This window comes from Mobula birostris, chromosome 9, assembly GCF_030028105.1.
Source record: "Mobula birostris isolate sMobBir1 chromosome 9, sMobBir1.hap1, whole genome shotgun sequence".
Taxonomy (NCBI): domain Eukaryota; kingdom Metazoa; phylum Chordata; class Chondrichthyes; order Myliobatiformes; family Myliobatidae; genus Mobula; species Mobula birostris.
Window position 1 is genome coordinate 107,014,326 of NC_092378.1, and position 21,509 is coordinate 107,035,834.

Here is a 21,509-nt window from a genome sequence, read left to right on the forward strand (position 1 = left end):
CATTGAGTTGGCCTTTACAAAACATGAGTGTTCTTTTTAAACCATTCTGTTGTTGATTTACTCTTGTGCTTTGGATCATTTGTGGCATTATCTAGCTTCCATGGACCCGCTACCCTGACATTCTCCTGTAAAATATCTTGATAAAATTTGGATTCCCCTCAGCACTTGCAAGCTATCCAGGCCCTGAGGCAGCAAATCTGCCCCAAACAACGACACCCTTCCCACGTGTTTCACTGTTGGTATGAGGTTTTGGTGTTAGTCTGTGGTGCCTTTTTTTCTCCAAACATAGAAGTGTGCATCTGTGCCAAATACCTCAACTTTTGTCTCATCTGTGCACAGAACATTTCCCCAGAAGCGCTGTGGAACATACAGGTGGTCTTTTGCAAATTTGAGATGTGCAGCATCTTTTTTTAGTTTTTGGAGTCCAGTGGTTTCCTACATAGTGTCCTTCCATGAATGCCATTCTTGTTCAATGTTTTTCTTATAGTGGACACATGAACAGAGACTTCAGCAATTCTAGAGATTCCTGCAGGTCTTTTGCTATTACCTTTGGATTCTCTTTCATCTCCTTCGACATTGCATGTTGTGCTCTCGGTATGATTTTTGCAGGACGCCCACTCCCAGGGAAAGTAGCAACAGTACTGAAATTTCTTGCAGACATTTTCTCTAACTGTGGACTGATGAACACTCGGGTCTTTAGAAATGCTTTTGTAGCCTTTTCCAGCTTCATGCATCTCTACAGTTCTCCTAAAGTCCCCTGAAAGTTGTTTTGATTGAGGCATAGTGCACGTAAGTAGACCTTTTTTGAGAAGAACAGGCTCAGTAACCTGACTTTGAGTTTTTTTTATATAAGGCAGGGCATCTCTACAATCCACACCCCCAGTCTCATTGATTGGAGCACCTGACTCCAAAATAGCTTTTGTAGAAGGCATTACCACAGATGTTCACTACTTTTTTTGAACCTAGACTGTGATTGCTTAAATGGTGTACTCAGTGTTGACGAAAAGTACAGTTGTTTGTGTGTTACTAGTTAAGGTAGATTGTATTTGTCTATTATTGTGATTTACATGAAGTTTATGAGTAATTAATGCAAAAACCAGGTAATTGCAAAGGGTTCATAAACATTTTCGTGCAGATATATAGCATCTGATCTTGTCATCTTCCTCAAACTATAGGGTGAATTCTATCATGATCACTGCCTCCTAGGGGTTCCTTTACCTTAAACTCCCTAATCAAATCTCATTCATTACTCAACACCCAACCCTGAATTGCTTTTCCCCTAGTGGGCTTAACCAAGTTGCTCTAAAGAGCCATCTTGTAGGAATTTACAAATTCCCTTGGGATGCAGCACCAACCTGGGTTTCCCAGTTTACCTCATATTGAAATACCCCATATTTATCATAACTTTGCCCTTATTACATGTTTTTTTCTATTTCTCATTGAAATTTAAATCCCACATTCTGGTTACTGCTTGGGGCCCTGCATATAACTTGCATCAGGGTCTTTTTACCCTTGTAGTTTCTCAAGTCTACCCACAAGATTTCCATATCTTCTGATCCTATCTCATTTCTTTCTAAAGATTTGATTTCAATTTTTACCGCCCTTCCCTTGACTTTGTAATACATTGTGCATCCTTGGATATTAAGCTCCAAACTATCATCTTCTTTCAGGCTCAATTCAGTGATGCCTATAATGTCACACTTCCCAATGTTTAATTTTGCTACCTTATTCCTTAAACTGAGCATTCAAATAGAATACATTTAATCCTGTAGTCATCACCCTTTTGACTTTGCCCCCATGTTACACTTCAATTCATCCCACTGTCTGCAACTTTGCCCTGTTATCTGCCTCTCCACCCTTAGACTCACTACACAGCACAACAATGTCTACACTAACTGCCTCTTCCTCAGCCACATTATTCCAGTCCCCCCCCCCCCGCTAACTTAACCCCTCCCCCAACAGCTCTTGCAAACCTGCTCACAAGGATATTGGTCTTCCTTAGGTTCAGGTCAGGTGTAACCCAACCTTTTTGTACAGGTCATACCTTCCCCAGAAGAGACCCCAATGATCCAGAAATCTGAAACCCTGCGGCTTTGTAACTTTGGCAACTCATTCATCAGTACTGTTATCCTATTCCTGCCCTGATTGTCCTACCAAAGTGTCTCGACCCAAGATGTCGACTCTGCTCTTTTCCGTAGATGCTGCCTCGCCTGTTGAGTTCCTTCAGCATTTTGTGTGTGTTACACGGTATTTGGAGTAGTTCAGAAATAACCACCTTGGAGGTCAGCCTCTTCCCTATACTTACCAAGCTCTTAAACTCATCCTTCTTGCATATAATAATCCTAGCATTGTGATAAGCACATCGGTCCCAGCATATTTATTAGTTTGACCTTTGTTGTCCTTTTAATCTTGTCATACCACCTCACCCTCAACCCTACCACCTGTTATTGTGATTCCTATCCTCCAGCCATTCTAGTCTTGGCCCGAAACGTCGACTGTACCTCTTCCTGTAGATGCTGCCTGGCCTGCTGCGTTCACCAGCAATTTTTATGTGTATTGCTAGTTTAAGCTGTCCTGTGCAAGTCAAGCAAACAGGACGAGGATATTATTCCCCTCCATGTGAGATGCAAACTGCATTGTTTTTGCAGGTTCTCCCTGTCTTGAAAAAGACTGGAACGATGAGGAAAAATGTGAGTTAAGTCACCTTGGTAAGAAAAGCAGTAATGCTAACTATTTTGGAATTGGGTATTGATGATGTTCAAGGAGACCTATTTATCCTTGCACCTGAGCCACTTAAAGCTAACATATGTAGGTGCAATGGGGGTTTAGGAAAGACTGTCCAGTGAACCAACTGGCACGACTGTAGTCATTAGATTAGTAAAATGATCACCCTTTTCTTCTAATTGTGTTCTTTTTTTTTTGTGTACGAATTGAGTGTAATCTGTGTTTAGTTTGCTTCTGTTGTGAATCCTGCATATATAATGCTTTGTGCCTGTAATGTTGCTGCAAGCAAGTTTTTTCATTACACGGGCATATGACAATAAACTCTGCTATTTATTGCAAGAAGCTTTGCATAGAAGAATAAAGATGACAATTATGCAAGATTACTTATCCTCGATAAGACTACACCTAGAGCATGAATTATGACAGTAGCCTTTTGAAATTGGCCAGCAACTCGTCTCCAAGCAGTCTGATTAATATTTGTGAGGTCGGCTTTCCTATTGCTACTGATTTTCATCTGGGTTTGCAAAGTTGTGTTTTCAACTGAATTGTTGAGCTTCTATTCAATAGTATTAATGTCAGTTCAACATTGTATGTCGTAAACTGTAACTTGGTGTTAGTATAATCAGAATCAGGTTTATTATCACTGACATGTCACAGAACTTGATGTTTGTAGCAGCAGCACGCTGCAATACGTAAAAATTAAGTTGGAATATAAATAGTGTGAAAGAGGAATAAGGAGGTTATGTCCATGGACCATACAGAAATTTGATTTTAGTGGGGAAGAAGTTGTTCCTGAAACACTGAGTGTACCTCCTCCATAATGGTAGTAATGAGAAGAGAACATGTCCCAGATGGTGACAGTACTTAATGATGGATACACCTTTAGGCACCACCTTTTCAAGACGTCTTTGATGGTGAGGTTGTACCCGTGATGAAGCTGGCTAAGTTTACAACCCTCTGCAGCTTTTTTTGATCCTGTGCATTGGAGCCTCCATGTCTGCAACCAGTCAGGATGTTCTCCATGACATTTGCTGGAGTTTATAGTAACACACCAAATCTCCCAAGCTCCTAATGAAATACAGCCTTCATGATTGCTTCAATGTGTTGGGTCCAAGATCGACCCTCTATAGTTATTAGTCTTATTAAGGCTTTATTGAGTATGCCCACAAGAAAATGAATCTCAGAGTTGTATATGGTGACAATACTTTGATAATACATTTACTTCTGAGATGTTGATGTCCAGGAGCTGAAAGCTGCCCTTTCCAACACTGACCCCGCAGTAAAGATTGGTGTATGCTCTCCCAACTTCCCCTTCTTTGGTCTTGCTGATGTTGAGTGCGAGGTTATTGTTATGACTCCACTCAATCAGCCAATCTATCTCACATTTGTACACCACCTCATCACCGTCTGAGATTTTGCCGCCAAGAGTGGTGCCAACTGCAAATTTATAGAGGGAGTTTGAACTATTTCTAGCTACAGAGTCACGTGTGGAGAAGAAAAATAGGCTAAGTATGCATTTTTGTGTTGCACGTGTTTTGATTGTCAGTGAAGAGGCGATGCAATTACCAATCTCCACCAACTGGTCTTCCAATGAAGAAGTCAAGGATCTAGTTGCAGAGGGAGATACAGACTAAGATGTGATTAGTAATAAGGGAATGATTGTGTTTAATGTTGCGATGTAATCAATAAGCAGTAGCCTCACAAATGATTTGCTGTTGTCCAGGTGATCCATGGCCAAATGGAGAACCAGTAAGACTGATTTCACTGTACACTTGCTGTTGTAGGAGGAAAATTGCAACAGGTCCAGGTCCTTGCTCTGGCTGTAGTTTATTTATGCCCCTCTACTCATTACTTCCATCAGAGAGCAGTTAAATGAGCTTGGAGAGGCACACTCAGTCTTTTAGGAACAACTTCTTCCCCTCTGCTATCAGATTCTGAGTGCTCCACAAACACTACCTCATTATTTTGCTTTTTAAATATATTTCTTATTGTAACTTGCAGCATTTTTATCTGTTGGACTGCATTGCTACTGCAAAACAACATCAGTGATAATAACCAGATTCTAATTTCTGATGCATAAATTTTCATTGCCTTAGTGATAAAAATCAAAGTAAATTTATTATAAGACCATAAGATATAGGGGCAGAATTAGGCCATTTAGCCCTTCAAGTCTGCTCAGCCATTTCATCATTGCTGATTCAATTTTGCCCTTGGCCCCAATCTCCTTCATGTATCTCTTCATGCCCCGACCAATCCAGAATCTATCAATCTCTGCCTTAAATATACATAGAGACTTGGCCTCCACAGTTGCCTGTGACAATGAATTCCACAGATTCACCACTCTCTGGCTAAAGGTGTTAGGTAAATTGAAGAGATTAAAGGCAGATAAATCCCCAGGGCCAGATGGTCTGCATCCCAGAGTGCTTAAGGAAGTAGCCCAAGAAATAGTGGATGCATTAGTGATAATTTTTCAAAACTCTTTAGATTCTGGATTAGTTCCTGAGGATTGGAGGATGGCTAATGTAACCCTGCTTTTTAAAACAGGAGGGAGAGAGAAACCGGGGAATTATAGATCGGTTAACCTAACATTAGTGGTGGGGAAAATGCTAGAGTCAGTTATCAAGGATGTGAAAACAGCACATTTGGAAGGCGGTAAGATCATCGGACAAAGTTAGCATGGATTTGTGAAAGGAAAATCATGTCTGACGATTCTCATAGAATTTTTTGAGGATGTTGAAATTGCAGGGGCCCTGGCAGAAATATTTAAAATGTCGCTGTCTACAGGTGAGGTGCCGGAGGATTGGAGAGTGGCTCATGTTGTTCCGCTGTTTAAAAAAGGATCGAAAAGTAATCCGCGAAATTATAGGCCAGTAAATTTAACATTGGTAGTAGGTCAGTTATTGGAGGGAGTACTAAGAGACAGGATCTACAAGCATTTGGATAGAGAGGGACTTATTAGGGAGAGTCAACATGGCTTTGTGCGTGGTAGGTCATGTTTGACCAATCTATTGGAGTTTTTCGAGGAGGTTACCAGGAAAGTGGATGAAGGGAAGGCGGTGGATATTGTCTACATGGACTTCAGTAAGGGCTTTGACAAGGTCCCGCATGGGAGGTTAGTTAGGAAAATTCAGTCGCTAGGTATACATGGATAGGTGGTAAATTGGATTAGACATTGGCTCAATGGAAGAAGCCAAAGAGTGGTAGTAGAGAATTGCTTCTCCGAGTGGAGGCCTGTGACTAGTGGTGTGCCACAGGGATCAGTGCTGGGTCCATTGTTATTTGTCAACTATATCAATGATCTGGATGATAATGTGGTAAATTGGATCAGCAAATTTGCTGATGATACAAAGATTGGAGGTGTAGTAGAGAGTGAGGAAGGTTTTCAGAGCCTGCAGAGGGACTTGGACCAGCTGGAAAAATGGGCTGAAAAATGGCAGATGGAGTTTAATACAGACAAGTGTGAGGTATTGCATGTTGGAAGGACAAACCAAGGTAGAACATACAGGGTTAATGGTAAGGCACTGAGGAGTGCAGTGGAACAGAGAGATCTGGGAATACAGATACAAAATTCCCTAAAAGTGGCGTCACAGGTAGATAGGGTCGTAAAGAGAGCTTTTGGTACATTGGCCTTTATTAATCAAAGTATTGAGTATAAGAGCTGGAATGTTATGATGAGGTTGTATAAGGCATTGGTGAGGCTGAATCTGGAGTATTGTGTTCAGTTTTGGTCACCAAATTACAGGAAGGATATAAATAAGGTTGAAAGAGTGCAAAGAAGGTTTACAAGGATGTTGCCGGGACTTGAGAAACTCAGTTACAGAGAAAGGTTGAATAGGTTAGGACTTTATTTCCTGGAGCGTAGAAGAATGAGGGGAGATTTGATAGAGGTATATAAAATTATGATGGGTATTGATAGAGTGAATGCAAGCAGGCTTTTTCCACTGAGGCAAGGGGAGAAAAAAACCAGAGGACATGGGTTAAGGATGAGGGGGGAAAAGTTTAAAGGGAACATTGGGGGGGGGCTTCTTCACACAGAGAGTGGTGGGAGTATGGAATGAGCTGCCAGACGAGGTGGTAAATGCGGGTTCTTTTTTAACATTTAAGAATAAATTGGACAGATACATGGATGGGAGGTGTATGGAGGGATATGGTCTGTGTGCAGGTTAGTGGGACTAGGCAGAAAATGGTTTGGCACAGCCAAGAAGGGCCAAAAGGCCTGTTTCTGTGCTGTAGTTTCTATGGTTCTATGTAACTAGTAGAATGGATAGGGGAGAACCAGTGGATGTGGTATATTTGGATTTTCAAAAGGCTTTTGACAAGGTCCCACACAGGAGATTAGTGTGCAAACTTAAAGCACACGGTATTGGGGGTATGGTATTGATGTGGATAGAGAATTGGTTGGCAGAGAGGAAGCAAAGAGTGGGAATAAACGGGTCCTTTTCAGAATGGCAGGCAGTGACTAGTGGGGTACCGCAAGGCTCAGTGCTGGGACCCCAGTTGTTTACAATATATATTACTGACAGAGGAGGGAATTAAATGCAGCATCTCTAAGTTTGTGGATGACATGAAGCTGGGCAGCAGTGTTGGCTGTGAGGAGGATGCAGGGTGACTTGGATAGGTAGGTGAGTGGGCAAGTTCATGGCAGATGCAATTTAACGTGGATAAACGTGAGGTTATCCACCTTGGTGGCAAGAACAGGAAAACATTATTATCTGAATGGTGGCCGATTAGGAAAAGGGGAGGTGCAACGAGACCTGGTGTTATTGTACACCAGTCATTGAAAGTGGGCATGCAGGTACAGCAAGCCGTGAAAAAGGCGAATGGTGTGCTGGCATTCATAGCAGGAGGATTCGAGTACAGGAGCAGGGAGGTACTACTGCAGTTGTACAAGGCCTTAGTGAGACCACACCTGGAGTATTGTGTGCAGTTCTGGTCCCCTAATCTGAGGAAAGACATCCTTGCCATAGAGAGAGTACAAAGAAGCTTCACCAGATTGATTCCTGGGATGCCAGGACTTTCATATGATGAAAGACTGGATCAACTGGGCTTGTACTTGCTGGAATTTAGAAGATTGAGGGGGGATCTTATTGAAACGTATAAAATTCTAAAGGGATTGGACAGGCTAGATGCAGGAAGATTGTTCCCGATGTTGGGGAAGTCCAGAACGAGGGGGTCACAGTTTGAGGATAAAGGGGAAGCCTTTTAGGACCGAGATTAGGAAAAACTTCTTCACAGAGAGTGGTGAATCTGTGGAATTCTCTGCCACAGGAAACAGTTGAGGCCAGTTCATTGGCTATATTTAAGAGGGAGTTAGATATGGCTGTTGTAGCTAAAGGGATCAGGGGGTATGGAGAGAAGGCAGGTACAGGGTTCTGAGTAGGATGATCAGCCATGATCATACTGAATGGCGGTGCAGGCTTGAAGGGCCGAATGGCCTACTATTGCACCTATTTTCTATGTTTCTATGTTCCTAAATACATTCCTCCTCATCTCCATTCTAAAAAGACGCCCCTCTGTTCTGAGGCTGTGTCCTCTGGTCTTAGACTCTCCCACCATAGAAACATCTTCTCCAACCATAGAAATATCCTCTCCACATCTACTCTATCAAGGCCTTTTCCCATTAGGTAGGTTTCAATGAGGTCTCCCCTTGCTCTTCTGAATTCCAGCGAGTGCGGGCCCAGAACCATCAAATGCTTTTCGTAAGACAAGCCATTCAATCCTGGAATCCTTTTTGTGAACCTTCTTTGAACCCTCTCCAGTTTCAGCACATCTTTTCTAAGGTAAGAGGCCCAAATCTGCTCACAATACTCCGAGAGGCCTCATCACTGCTTTATAAAGACACAAAGTTACATCCTTGTTTTTATATTCTACTCCTGAAACGAATGCTAGCATTACATTTGCTTTCTTCACAACAGACTCAACCTGCAAATTAACCTTCAGGGAATCCTGAACCTCAGGTTTTTTTTTTGTATTTTCTCTCCATTTAGAAACTAGTCAACCCTTTCATTCCTTCCACCAAAGTGCATGGCCATACACTTCCTGACACTGTATTCCATCTGCTATTTCTTTGCCCATTCTCCTAATCTATGTCCTTCTGTAGCCTCTCTACTTTCGCAAAACAGCCTACCTCACCTCCACCTATCTTTATATTGTCTGCAAAGAATTCCATCATCCAAATCATTGACATATAACATAAAGGCAACCACTCTCAGCAAAGATCACATGTGGAACACCAGTAGTCACCGGCAACCAACAAGAAAAGGCCCCCTTTATTCCCACTCTGCCTCTTGACAATCAGCCATTGTTTTATCCATGCTAGAATCTTTCCTGTAATAACATGGGCTCATAGCTTGTTAAGCAGCCTTGTGTGGCACCTTGTCAAAAGCCTTCTGAAAATCCAAGTACACAACATTAATTGATTTTCCTTTGACTATCCTGCTTGTTATTTCTTCAAAGAATTCCAACAGATTTGTCATGCAAGATTTTCCTTTGAGGAAACCATGCTGACTTTGGCCTATTTTATCATGCACCTTTAAGTACCCTGAGATGTCATCCTTTATTGACTCCAACATCTTATTAACCACTGAGGTCAGACTAACTGGCCTATAGTTTCCTTTCTTCTGCCTCTCCCTTCTTGAAGAGTGGAGTGGCATTTTGCAATTTTCTAGTCTTCCAGAACCATTCCAGAATCTAGTGATTCTTGAAAGATCATTAATGCCCCCACAATCCCTTCAGTCACCACTTTCAGAACCCTGCTGTATACCAAACAACAGGAATTCTGCAGATGCTGGAAATTCAAGCAACACACATCAAAGTTGCTGGTGAACGCAGCAGGCCAGGCAGCATCTGTAGGAAGAGGTGCAGTCGACGTTTCAGGCCGAGACCCTTCGTCAGGACCCTTCGAAGGGTCTCGGCCTGAAACGTCGACTGCACCTCTTCCTACAGATGCTGCCTGGCCTGCTGCGTTCACCAGCAACTTTGATGTGCCTGCTGTATACCATTTGGTCCAGGTGGCTTATCTACCTTCAGATATTTCAGTTTCCCAAGAACCTTCTCCCTAGTTATGGTCACTTCACACACTTCATGCCACCCGACACCTGGAACTTCCACCATACTGCTCGTGTCTTCCGCAATGAAGATTTATTCAGTTTTTCCGCCATTTTCTTGTCCCTCATTACTACCTTTCCAGCATCGTTTTCCAGTGGCCAGATATCCACTCTCGCCTCTCTTTTACACTTTATGTATCTGAAGAAAGTTTTGGTATCTTCTTTAATATTATTTAATTTACTTTTTATTCCATCTTTACCTTAATGACTTGTTTAGATGCCTTCTGTTGGCTTTAAGAGCTTCCCAATCCTCTTAACTTCCCACTAATTTTTGCTCTATTATATGCCCTTTCTTTGACTTTTACATTGGCTTTGACTTCTCTTGTTAACCATGGTTATGTCATCTTTCCTTTAGAATATTTATTCCTCTTTGGGATGTACAGTATATATCCTGTGCTAAATTGCTTCCAGAAATTCCAGCCAGTGCTGCCGTGCCGTCATTGCTGCCAGTGTGTGGTTTTCCAGTCAATTCTGACCAACTCCCCTCTTTTGCCTCTGTAATTCCATTTACTCCACTGTAATACTGATAAGTTTGATTTTAACTTATTCTCAAATTTCAGGGTGAATTCGATCATATTGTGACTACTTCCCCCAAAGGGTTCTTTTACCTTAAGCTCTCTGATCAATTCTGGTTCATTACACAACACCCAATCAAGAATATCTGATCTTCTAGTGGACGCAGCCATAAGCTGCTCTAAAATCCATCTCGTATGCAGTTGAGAAATTACCCCTCCTGGAATCCAGCGCCAAACTGATTTTTCTGATCTATTTGTATATTGAAATCCCCCATGACTATTGTAATGTTGCCCTTTTGGCATGCATTTTCTATCTCCCATTGTAATTTGTAGGCCACATCCTTACTAGTGTTTGGGGGTCTATTCAACTCCCATCAGGGTCTTTTTACCTTTGCAGTTCCTTAACTCTACCAACAATGACTCAACACCTTCTGACCCTATCTCACCTCATTTTTTACCAATAGAACAGCACTGCCCCCTCTGCTTTCTTGCTTGTGCTTCTGATACAATGTGTATCCTTGGATATTAAGCTCCCAGCTATAATCTTCTCTCAGCCATGTTTTAGTGATGCCCACATCATCATATCTGCCAAATTTTAACTCTGCTGCAAGTTCATCTACCTTATTCCGTATACTGTGCACATTCAAATACAACACCTTCAGTCTCGTATTCACCCTTTTTGTCTTATGTCTGCCTTTATGTTGCAACTCATACTGTTGACTACAATTTTGCCCTATCAACGGCCCCTCCTCACTATACACTCTCTCTGTTTTTGAACCAGCTACCTCATCTTCAACACTGCTATCCACCTTTCCTATACTACTGACTTTCAAATATATGCAGTTCAGGACACTAGTTACACCATGCTCGCTCAACCTTTTGATTCCAAACTTTGAGGTCTTACCAACATTTGCCTTCACAACCTCTCCACTAACTGATCTGGCACACTGGCTCTCATTCCTCTGAAACTCTAGTTTACACCCCACCGTGCAAACCTTCCCACTAGTATAGTAGTTCCCCTCCAGTTCAAGTGCAAACCATCCCTGGAAGAGAGTTGAATGATCCAAAAATCTTATGCCCTCTAGCCACATATTAAACTGCATAATCTTCCTGGTTCCGGCCTCGTAGCACCTGGCATTGTTAGCGATCCTGAGATCTCAACCACGGTGCTCCTGTCCTTTATCTTGGCACCTAACTCCCTGAACACCCTACCAATGTCATTGGTACTTACATGGACCACAACTTCTGCCTCTAATTAAGAATGCTGAGAACTCCATCCCAGATATCCCGGACCCTGGCACCTGGGAAGCAACATACCTTCTGGGAATCTTTCTCGCCCACAGAACCTCATGTCCGTTCCCCTAACTAATGAATCTCTGTTACCACAGCATGCCCCTTCTCCCACTTCCCTTCTGAGTCGGAGGCAGACTCAGTGCCAGAAACTCAACCAGTGACTTGCCTCGTTTAGGTAATTCTCCTGTCCCCCACCCCGACAGTATACAAAGTGATGCGGAGTTCATCTAGTTCCGGCTCCAACTCCTTAATGCGAATTGTTAGAAGCTCTAGCTGGATGCACTTCTTGCAGTTGTAGTCATCAGAGACACTGGAGGTCTCCCTGCCTTCCCACATCTCGCAAGGTGAACATTCCACTATCCTACCTGATATTTCTACTGTCCTAGTTGAACAGATATAAAGAAGAGAATGAAAAAACTTGAGCTTTTCTTTCCTTTTGCTTTCTCTGACAGAAGCCTCTCTTCGCTGCAATCTCCAAGAGCTAAAACCTCAAGATCACCACTCTGATTATGTCCACTCCAACACTGGCTGCTGGTCAAAGATCTTTTATCAAAGTACATATACAGTATATTACCATATTCTGCCTTGAGATTCATTTTCTTGCAGGCCATATACTATCATATTACAATATGCTACTTTGAGATTCATTTTCTTACAGGGAATTAAAGAAATGCAATCAAATTATGAAAAACTATACATACAAAGACTGACAAACACCCCATATGCAAAAGAGAACAAATGATGCAAATAATAAATTAAAAATAGTACTGAGAACATGAATTTGACATTGTGACCCCTGCCCATCCCCCGCATGAGCCATCTGTTGTCGGCCCCCAACCAACACATATTCCACTCTCCCCTCCTACCGCTCCTCACAGTCCCCCACCCTGCTCTCATGACTATACCCCTCTCCCACACAAAACCACCATGGTGGGCTTCATGGCTGAACAGGTGAGGAGACAGCTGAAACGTCTCAACCCAAGCAAGGCTGCAGGACCGGATGGTGTCAGTACCAGGGTGCTCAAAGCCTGTGCCCCTCAGCTATGTGGAGTACTTCACCATGTATTCAACCTGAGCCTGAGGCTCCGGAGGGTTCCTGTACTGTGGAAGATGTCCTGCCTCATCCCTGTGCCGAAGACGCCGTGCCCCAGCAGCCTCAATGACTATAGACCGGTGGCATTGACCTCCCACATCATGAAGACCCTGGAGAGACTTGTTCTGGAGCTGCTCCAGCCTATGGTCAGGCCACATTTAGATCCCCTCCAGTTCGCCTACCAGCCCCGACTAGGAATTGAGGATGCCATTATCTACCTGCTGAACCGTGTCTACGCCTATCTGGACAAGCCAGCGAGCACTGTGAGGGTCATGTTTTTTGACTTCTCCAGTGCCTTCAACACCATCCGCCCTGCTCTGCTGGGGGAGAAGCTGACAGCGATGCAGGTGGATGCTTCCCTGGTGTCGTGGATTCTTGATTACCTGACTGGCAGACCGTAGTACGTGTGCTTGCAACACTGTGTGTCCGACAGAGTGATCAGCAGCACTGGGCTCCACAGGAGACTGTCTTGTCTCCCTTTCTCTTCACCATTTGCACATCGGACTTCAACTACTGCACAGAGTCTTGTCACCTTCAGAAGTTTTCTGATGACTCTCCCATAGTTGGATGCATCAGCAAGGGAGATGAGGTCGAGTACAGGGCTACTGTAGGAAACTTTGTCACATGGTGTGAGCAGAATTATCTGCAGCTTAATGTGAAAAAGACTAAGGAGCTGGTGGTAGACCTGAGGAGAGCTAAGGCACCGGTAACCCCTGTTTTCATCCAGGGGGTCAGTGTGGACATGGTGGAGGATTACAAATACCTGGGGATACGTATTGACAATAAACTGGACCGGTCAAAGAACACTGAGGCTGTCTACAAGAAGGGTCAGAGCCGTCTCTATTTCCTGAGGAGACTGAGGTCCTTTATCATCTGCCGGACAATGCTGAGGATGTTCTACGAGTCTGTGGTGGCCAGCGTTATCATGTTTACTGTTGTGTGCTGGGGCAGCAGGCTGAGGGTAGCAGACACCAACAGAATCAATAAACTCATTCGTAAGGCCAGTGATGTTGTGGGGATGGAACTGGACTCTCTCACGGTGGTGTCTGAAAAGAGGATGCTAAGTTGCATGCCATCTTGGTCAATGTCTCCCATCCACTACATAATGTACTGGGTGGGCACAGGAGTACATTCAGCCAGAGCCTCATTTCTCCAAGATGCAGCACAAAGCATCATAGGAAGTCATTCCTGCCTGTGGCCATCAAACTTTACAACTCCTCCTTGGAGGGTCAGACACCCTGTGCCAACAGGCTGGTCCTGGACTTATTTCATAATTTACTGGCATAATTTACATATTACTATTTAACCATTTAGGGTTCTATTACTATTTATTATTTATGGTGCAACTGTAACGAAAACCAATTTCCCCCTGGGATCAATAAAGTATGACTATGACTACTATGACTATGATTAATTGCAACATACTTGAAAGTGAGTCCATAGGTTGTAGAGTCAGTCCAGCTTTGAAATGAGCAAAGTTATCCACGTTGGTGCAGGAGCTTGATGGTTGTAGGGTAATTACTGTTTCTGAACCTGGTGGTGTAGGATCTAAGGCTCCTGTATCTCCTGCCTGATGGTATAGAACATAGGACAGTACAGCACAGTACAGGCCCTTCGGCCCATAATGTTGTGCCGACCCTCAAACTCTGCCTCCCATATAAGCCCCCACCTTAGATTCCTCCATATACCTGTCTAGTAGTCTCTTAAACTTCACTAGTGTATCTGCCTCCACCACTGACTCAGGCAGTGCATTCCACGCACCAACCACTCTCTGAGTAAAGAACCTTCCTCTAATATCCCCCTTGAACTTCCCACCCCTTACCTTAAAGCCATGTCCTCTTGTATTGAGCAGTGGTGCCTTGGGGAAGAGGCACTGGCTATCTATTCCTTTTATAATCTTGTACACCTCTATCATGTCTCCTTTCATCCTCCTTTCCAAAGAGTAAAGCCCTAGCTCCCTTAATCTCTGATCATAATGCATACTCTCTAAACCAGCCAGCATCTTGGTAAACCTCCTCTGTACCCTTTCCAATGCTTCCACGTCCTTCCTATAGTGAGGCGACCAGAACTGGACACTGTACTCCAAGTGTGGCCTAACTGGAGTTTTATAGAGCTACATCATTACATTGCGACTCTTAAACTCCGTCCCTCGACTTATGAAAGCTAACACCCCATAAACTTTCTTAACTACCCTATCCACCTGTGAGGCAACTTTCAGGGATCTGTGGAGATGTATCCCCAGATCCCTCTGCTCCTCCACACTACCAAGTATCCTGCCATTTACTTTGTACTCTGCCTTGGAGTTTGTCCTGCCAAAGTGTACCACCTCACACTTCTCCGGGTTGAACTCCATCTGCCACTTCTCAGCCCACTTCTGCATCCTATCAATGTCTCTCTGCAATCTTTGACAGTGCTCTACACTATCTACAACACCACCAACCTTTGTGTCATCTGCAAACTTGCCAACCCACCCTTCTACTTCCACATCCAGGTCGTTAATAAAAATCACGAAAAGTAGAGGTCCCAGAACAGATCCTGTGGGACACCACTAGTCACAATCCTCCAATCTGAATGTACTCCCTCCACCATGACCCTCTGCCTTCTGCAGGCAAGCCAATTCTGAATCCACCTGGCCAAACTTCCCTGGATCGCATGCCTTCTGACTTTTTGAATAAGCCTACCATGTGGACCCTTGTCAAATGCCTTACTAAAATCCATATATATCACATCCACTGCACTACCCTCATCTATATGCCTGGTCACCTCCTCAAGGAACCCTATCAGGCTTGTTAGACACGATCTGCCCTTCACAAAGCCATGCTGACTGTCCCTGATCAGACCATGATTCTCTAAATGCCTATAGATCCTATCTCTAAGAATCTTTTCCAACAGCTTTCCCACCACAGATGTAAGGCTCACTGGTCTATAATTACCCGGACTATCCCTACTACCTTTTTTGAACAAGGGGACCACATTCGCCTCCTTCCAATCCTCCAGTACCATTCCCATGGACAACGAGGACATAAAGATCCTAGCCAGAGGCTCAGCAATCTCTTCCCTCGCCTCATGGAGCAGCCTGGGGAATATTCTGTCAGGCCCCGGGGACTTATTTGTCCTAATGTATTTTAACAACTCCAACACCTCCTCTCCCTTAATATCAACATGCTCCAGAACATCAACCTCATTCATATTGTCCTCACCATCATCAAGTTCCCTCGCATTGTGAATACCAAAGAGAAGTATTCATTGAGGACCTCGCTCACTTCCACAGCCTCCAGGCACATCTTCCCACCTTTATCTCTAATCGGTCCTACCTTCACTCCTGTCATCCTTTTTTTCTTCACATAATTGAAGAATGTCTTGGGGTTTTCCTTTTCCCTACTCACCAAGGCCTTCTCATACCCCCTTATAACCTGTTATATGCCCCCTTCTTGCTCTTCTCAGCCCCTTAAGCTCCTTTCTTGCTTCCCTATATTCCTCAATAGACCCATCTGATCCTTGCTTCCTAAACCTGATGTATGCTGCCTTCTTCCACCTGACTAGATTTTCCACCTCACCTGTCACCCATGGTTCCTTCACGCTACCATTCTTTATCTTCCTCACTGGGACAAATTTATCCCTAACATCCTGCAAGAGATCTCTAAATATCGACCACATGTCCATAGTACATTTCCCTGCAAAAACATCATCCCAATTCACACCCACAAGTTCTTTCCTTATAGCCTCATAATTTGCCCTTCCCCAATTAAAAATTTTCCTGCCCTCTCTGATTCTATCCTTTTCCGTGATAATGCTAAATAAGTGAGAAGAGAGCATGACCTGGATGATGGATGCTGTTTTCTTGTGGCAGCGCTCCTTGTAAATGTGTTCAATTATGGGGAGGGCTTTGCCGTGATGGACTGGGCTGTATCCACGCTTTTTTGTAGATTTTTCCATTCCAGGGCACAACCATTCTCGGATCTCTTTTATTTTGACATTGTGTGTGGTCATGACAGCTGCTGTGACTTAAACAATAAGTAAACAACCCAAGTATTGTTCTTGCTGTAACTCTGAGCTGCCTGGACAGATGTTGCCTCCTGCTTTGAGCTGTGTTCCTCCTCATTATTTCTCTTATAGCAATTTGTCGTCTGTTCTTCCCACAGTCGGCTCAAATTCCCGAGTAGAATGACCACCAGTGTCTGGAAGCTTGAATTCCTTTTTGTATCTACCATAACACTTCTTGTAGACTTTAGCACCTTTCATGAATCCTGGAAGTACAAAATGCTTGTAAGTTATAGCAAGTGAGTGCATTGCTCTAGCTACTTCATGAGGTGGTGGTATTTGCACCACAAAGGCATATGAGTATTGGGAGCACACTGGAAGCAATCAGATGTTCGTTATACCCAAATAATGGATTTTGCAATGCAGAATTTTGCACTGAAGTTTTCTTGTATATCATTCAATAGGTACATTTAATGTCAGAAACGTATATAATATACATGCTGAAATTCTTTTTCTTCGCAAACATCCATGAAAACAGGAGTGCCTTAAAGAATAAATGACAGTTTAACGTTAGAAACCCGAAGTGCCCCCCCAGTTCCCCCCTCCCACACACAAACAGCAACAAGATAACGAGGGGGATACATAACAAATAGCTTATTGATTTACAATGTTAAAAATCTGTTTCATCCCTTTTTCTGAGCTCTGCACCCAGAGAGTCGGCCCCAAGGCACAACCCTCTAGAGACACAGCCTACGGCAGCTAACCTGCTGCTCCCTATGTTCCGTGTTTTCCAGCAATACTTCAGTCAGGGGCACTGGCCTGGAATCAGCACATCTCCAGAGCCACGAAAATCTGGAAGCCTGAAGGCACGCTCGCCTTTCAGGCCATATCCTTGGGATATCAAAAAGTAGCCGGTCGTGAGGCCCTGAGAGTGGGTCCCAGTCCCACAAAGAACCGAAGTCAGAGTGTAACTCCAGGTCACAGTCTTCAAACGAACCTTGAAAAGGAAAAAATAGAGATAGCAGGCATAGAAACCTTAAGGCAAACTGCTGAATATGATGTGCTATTGTGTAATTTTATTCTTATGTGATAAAGCTATCCACATATTTGCTATTCCTTTAGAGCAACCTTAAGTAATTTCCCACTATCATTCAAAAATTTGAGTGACTCATAAGGTTTGCCCAACCTAACTATTAATTATTTCAGGAGTTGGTTAATTACAAACCTAGCTAAACACATTCCTGCTCAGAAATCAGAGCAAGCTTGTCTGAATCTGATGTTATCAACTTGGTATTTTTCTGAGGAAATGTTATTCCTAGAGTAACATGATCTTTTCTCTTTGAAATGCAATATTTGTTACAGTGTCATAAGAGCTTGATTTTTACCTTTAGTGTCAAATTTGTTCTTCATTAATTCTTAATTTTCTGTGAATTTCATTTACACAATGAATGCTAAGAATGTACAAATCTTTCTAGCCCTGATCACCAGCTGGCTTACTCGCCACAGTGTCTGGCAACTGAAAGTCAATCTTGGCAAGCAATTGAAGCTCTCTGACTTCATCACATCAACATCACTGAGGTCTGAAATGGTCATTCTGTCAGAAACCTTGAAGCAGGCAGTCATGGTAGAACTAACAGTCCCTTTGGGAAGACCGGATTGAGGAGGCATTTGAGCGCAAGAAGGCCAAATACTATGAGTGGGTAGAGCAGTGCCAGACACGGGTGGAGGGTATGATGCGAGCATGGAGAGGTGGGGTGTAGAAGTTTTGCTGGCTGCTTGCTGTGCTAGAACCTACTCTCTCCCTGACATTATGGGAACCGCAAATAAAAGAGCCATCAGGAGTGTCACAGATGCTGCTGAGTGAGCCTCCAGATGGCTGTAGATTGAGAGGTGTGAACCATGGATGAATGCTGCTGGAACACAAGCCAGAGCCCGATCAGCCCTGGCTGGGTCACCTGCGTAAGGGTGTCTGATGTTGAAAGGTACATCACTGATGATGTGTCCCAGTACATCTTAGGGTGTATCTCAGCATCTTATATTCTTGTATAAAACAAAGGAAAAGTCTTATCAATCTGCAAGGCTCAACTCTAGCTTACATTTCAGATGTTTATTCCAGTCATTGTAGCTTTTCACCATTTTTGCTATGGCCGTATGGTTAATGTTCTTTAGAACTCTATTATTGTCTGGAACTTCAAGTAGACCCTGAAATAATTGCATTACCACTTTACTGAACTCAATGTTCCTCATAATGAGCTAAACTGTTTGATCTGCTGACTGTCAGTTACCATTTTTATAAGTTGGAAGATATTAGCATCAGTGGAGTTGCTTACTGATTGAGACAACAGGCAAGAGGACCAAAACTCTTGGGTACCAATGCTTGGGTACCTGGCTCTGAGTCTGCCATTAGCGGCATGCCATCTATCTGTCAAGGATAGGCATTGGCACTACTGGAAGGCAGGAGCAGATGGGATATTGTGTGAGCTACTGAGGTAAACAGCTGAGCAATGACTAAACTTTTGGCTTAAAAAGTGCTCAAATGATTTCCCCACCCAACCCAAAAACAGTGTTTTAGTCCTCTTGCCTGTGGCCTTCACAACTTCACGATTTATTTTGAAGGTGCAGCCCACACAAACACTTGCGAATGACTGTATTAACAATAGTCCCAAACAGATCCCAGCAGTACTCCTGCTGTCACTGATATTTGCCAGCCCTTGTCTTTCTCTGCAGCTTGCGACAAGTGCGTAGTAACTATTGTGAAAGGGAAGACGAGTGCGGCATGAACCTGACAGCTACCAAACTTACTGTCACTTTACTGAATGGCAACTTGTTGTCCACTATAGATACAACTCAAACCAGGTGCAAGGAGCTGGAAGGATTACTCATGGTCATCCCAATCAATATTCCATGAAAGCTGTCTTCTCTTTGCTATGAACCAAAGTTGAACAGTATCAGTTCAGTGCGATCAGTTTTGTCAGTGCGATCAGTCGACAATGTCAAGGAAAGAGAGACTGCTGTTGGATCAACATGCAAAACGTGGAGGAGCTCAGTGGGTCAGGCAATATTTAGGGAGGAAAATGAACAGACAATGTTTCGAGCTGAGACCTTCCAACGTGACTGTCAAGGAAGGGGGCAGAAGCCGGAACAAAGGGGGAGGAGGTGGAGCTCACAGGTAGTAGATGAATCCAGGTGAGAAGGAGAAAGGGGAGGCAATGTGTAAACCTGGTATGTGGGAAAAGCAAAGGGCTGAAGGAGGAGAAATCTGATACGATTGGGCAGTAGAACATGACATAAAATGAGGGAAGTGGAAAGCCACAGGGAGAAAGGTAAAGATAAAGGACAGATGGTGAGAGTGGGGAAGGGGAATTCATTATAATTCACTATCTGTTTTCATAGTGAGCCTTTCCATTCCAGACCATCTTTTTTGTCCCAGAAAAGGTTTCCTCTCCACTGCTATCAATGCAGGCCTCAAGCACACCTCTTTCACTTCCCACACCTCTGCCCTCATCTCTCTTCCAACAAGGCACATCTTTCCTTGCCTCTCCCCTTTCCACTTCCCAAAAGGTTCACTCTCTCCATGACTCCCTTGTCTACCATCCCTCCTCATCAATCACCTCCAGGCACTTAGCCCTGCAAGTATACACCTGTACCTATACCTCCTCCCTCAGAACCATTCAGGGGCCTGAGCAGTCCTTGTAAGTGAGGCAGTACTTCACATGCGAATCCATTGGTGTCATTTATTGTATCCAGTGCTTTCATTGCGGCCTCCTCTGCATTAGTGAGACCTTACGCAGATTGGGGGATCACTTTGTTGAACACCTTTACTCCAACCACTTCAACAGCCAGGATCTCTTGAACGCCAACCATTTTAATTCCACTTCCTATTTCCATAATGATAAATCTGTATATGACCCCCTTCACTGCCACACTGAAGCCATTTGCAGATTGGAGGAGCAACACCTTACATTCCATCTTGGTGGACTCCAACCGATGGCATGAACATTGATTTCTCTAACTTCTGATAAGCTCTCTCCTCTGTTTCCTCCCCACTCCTGTGTTCCCTTACCTCTTTGGCCTTGTTACCCTTTCCCTTTCTCCTCCCCAACCTCTTGACTTGGCCATCGTCTTAGAAACATAGAAAACCTACAGCACAATACAGGACCTTTGGCCCACAAAGCTGTGCCACACATTGCCCTGCCTTGGAACTACCTAGGCTTTACCCATAGCCCTCTATTTTTCTAAACTCCATGTAGCCATCCAGGAGTCTCTTAAAAGAGCCTATCATTTCCACCGCCACCGGCAGCCCATTCCACGCACACACCACTCTCTGTGTTTTAAAAAAGACTTACCCCTGGCATCTCCTCTGTACCTATTTCCAAGCACCTTAAAACTATGCCCTCTCATGTTAGCCATTTAAGCCCTGGAGAAAAGCCTCTGACTATCCACATGATCAATGCTTCCCATTATCTTGTACAGCTCTATCAGGTCACCTCTCATCCTCCTTCGCTCCAAGAAGAAAAGGCTGAGTTCACTCAACCTATTCTCATAAGACATGCTCCTCAGTCCAGGCAACATCCTTGTAAATCTCTGCATACTTTCTATGGTTTCCACGTCCTTCCTGTAGTGAGGCGACCAGAATTGAGCACAGTATTCCACGTGGGGTCTGACCAGGGTCCTATATAGCTGCAACATTACCTCTTGGCTCTTAAACTCAATCCCATGATTGATGAAGGCCAGTGCACTGTATGCCTTCTTAACCACAGAGTCAACCTGCGCAGCAGCTTTGAGTGTCCTATGGAC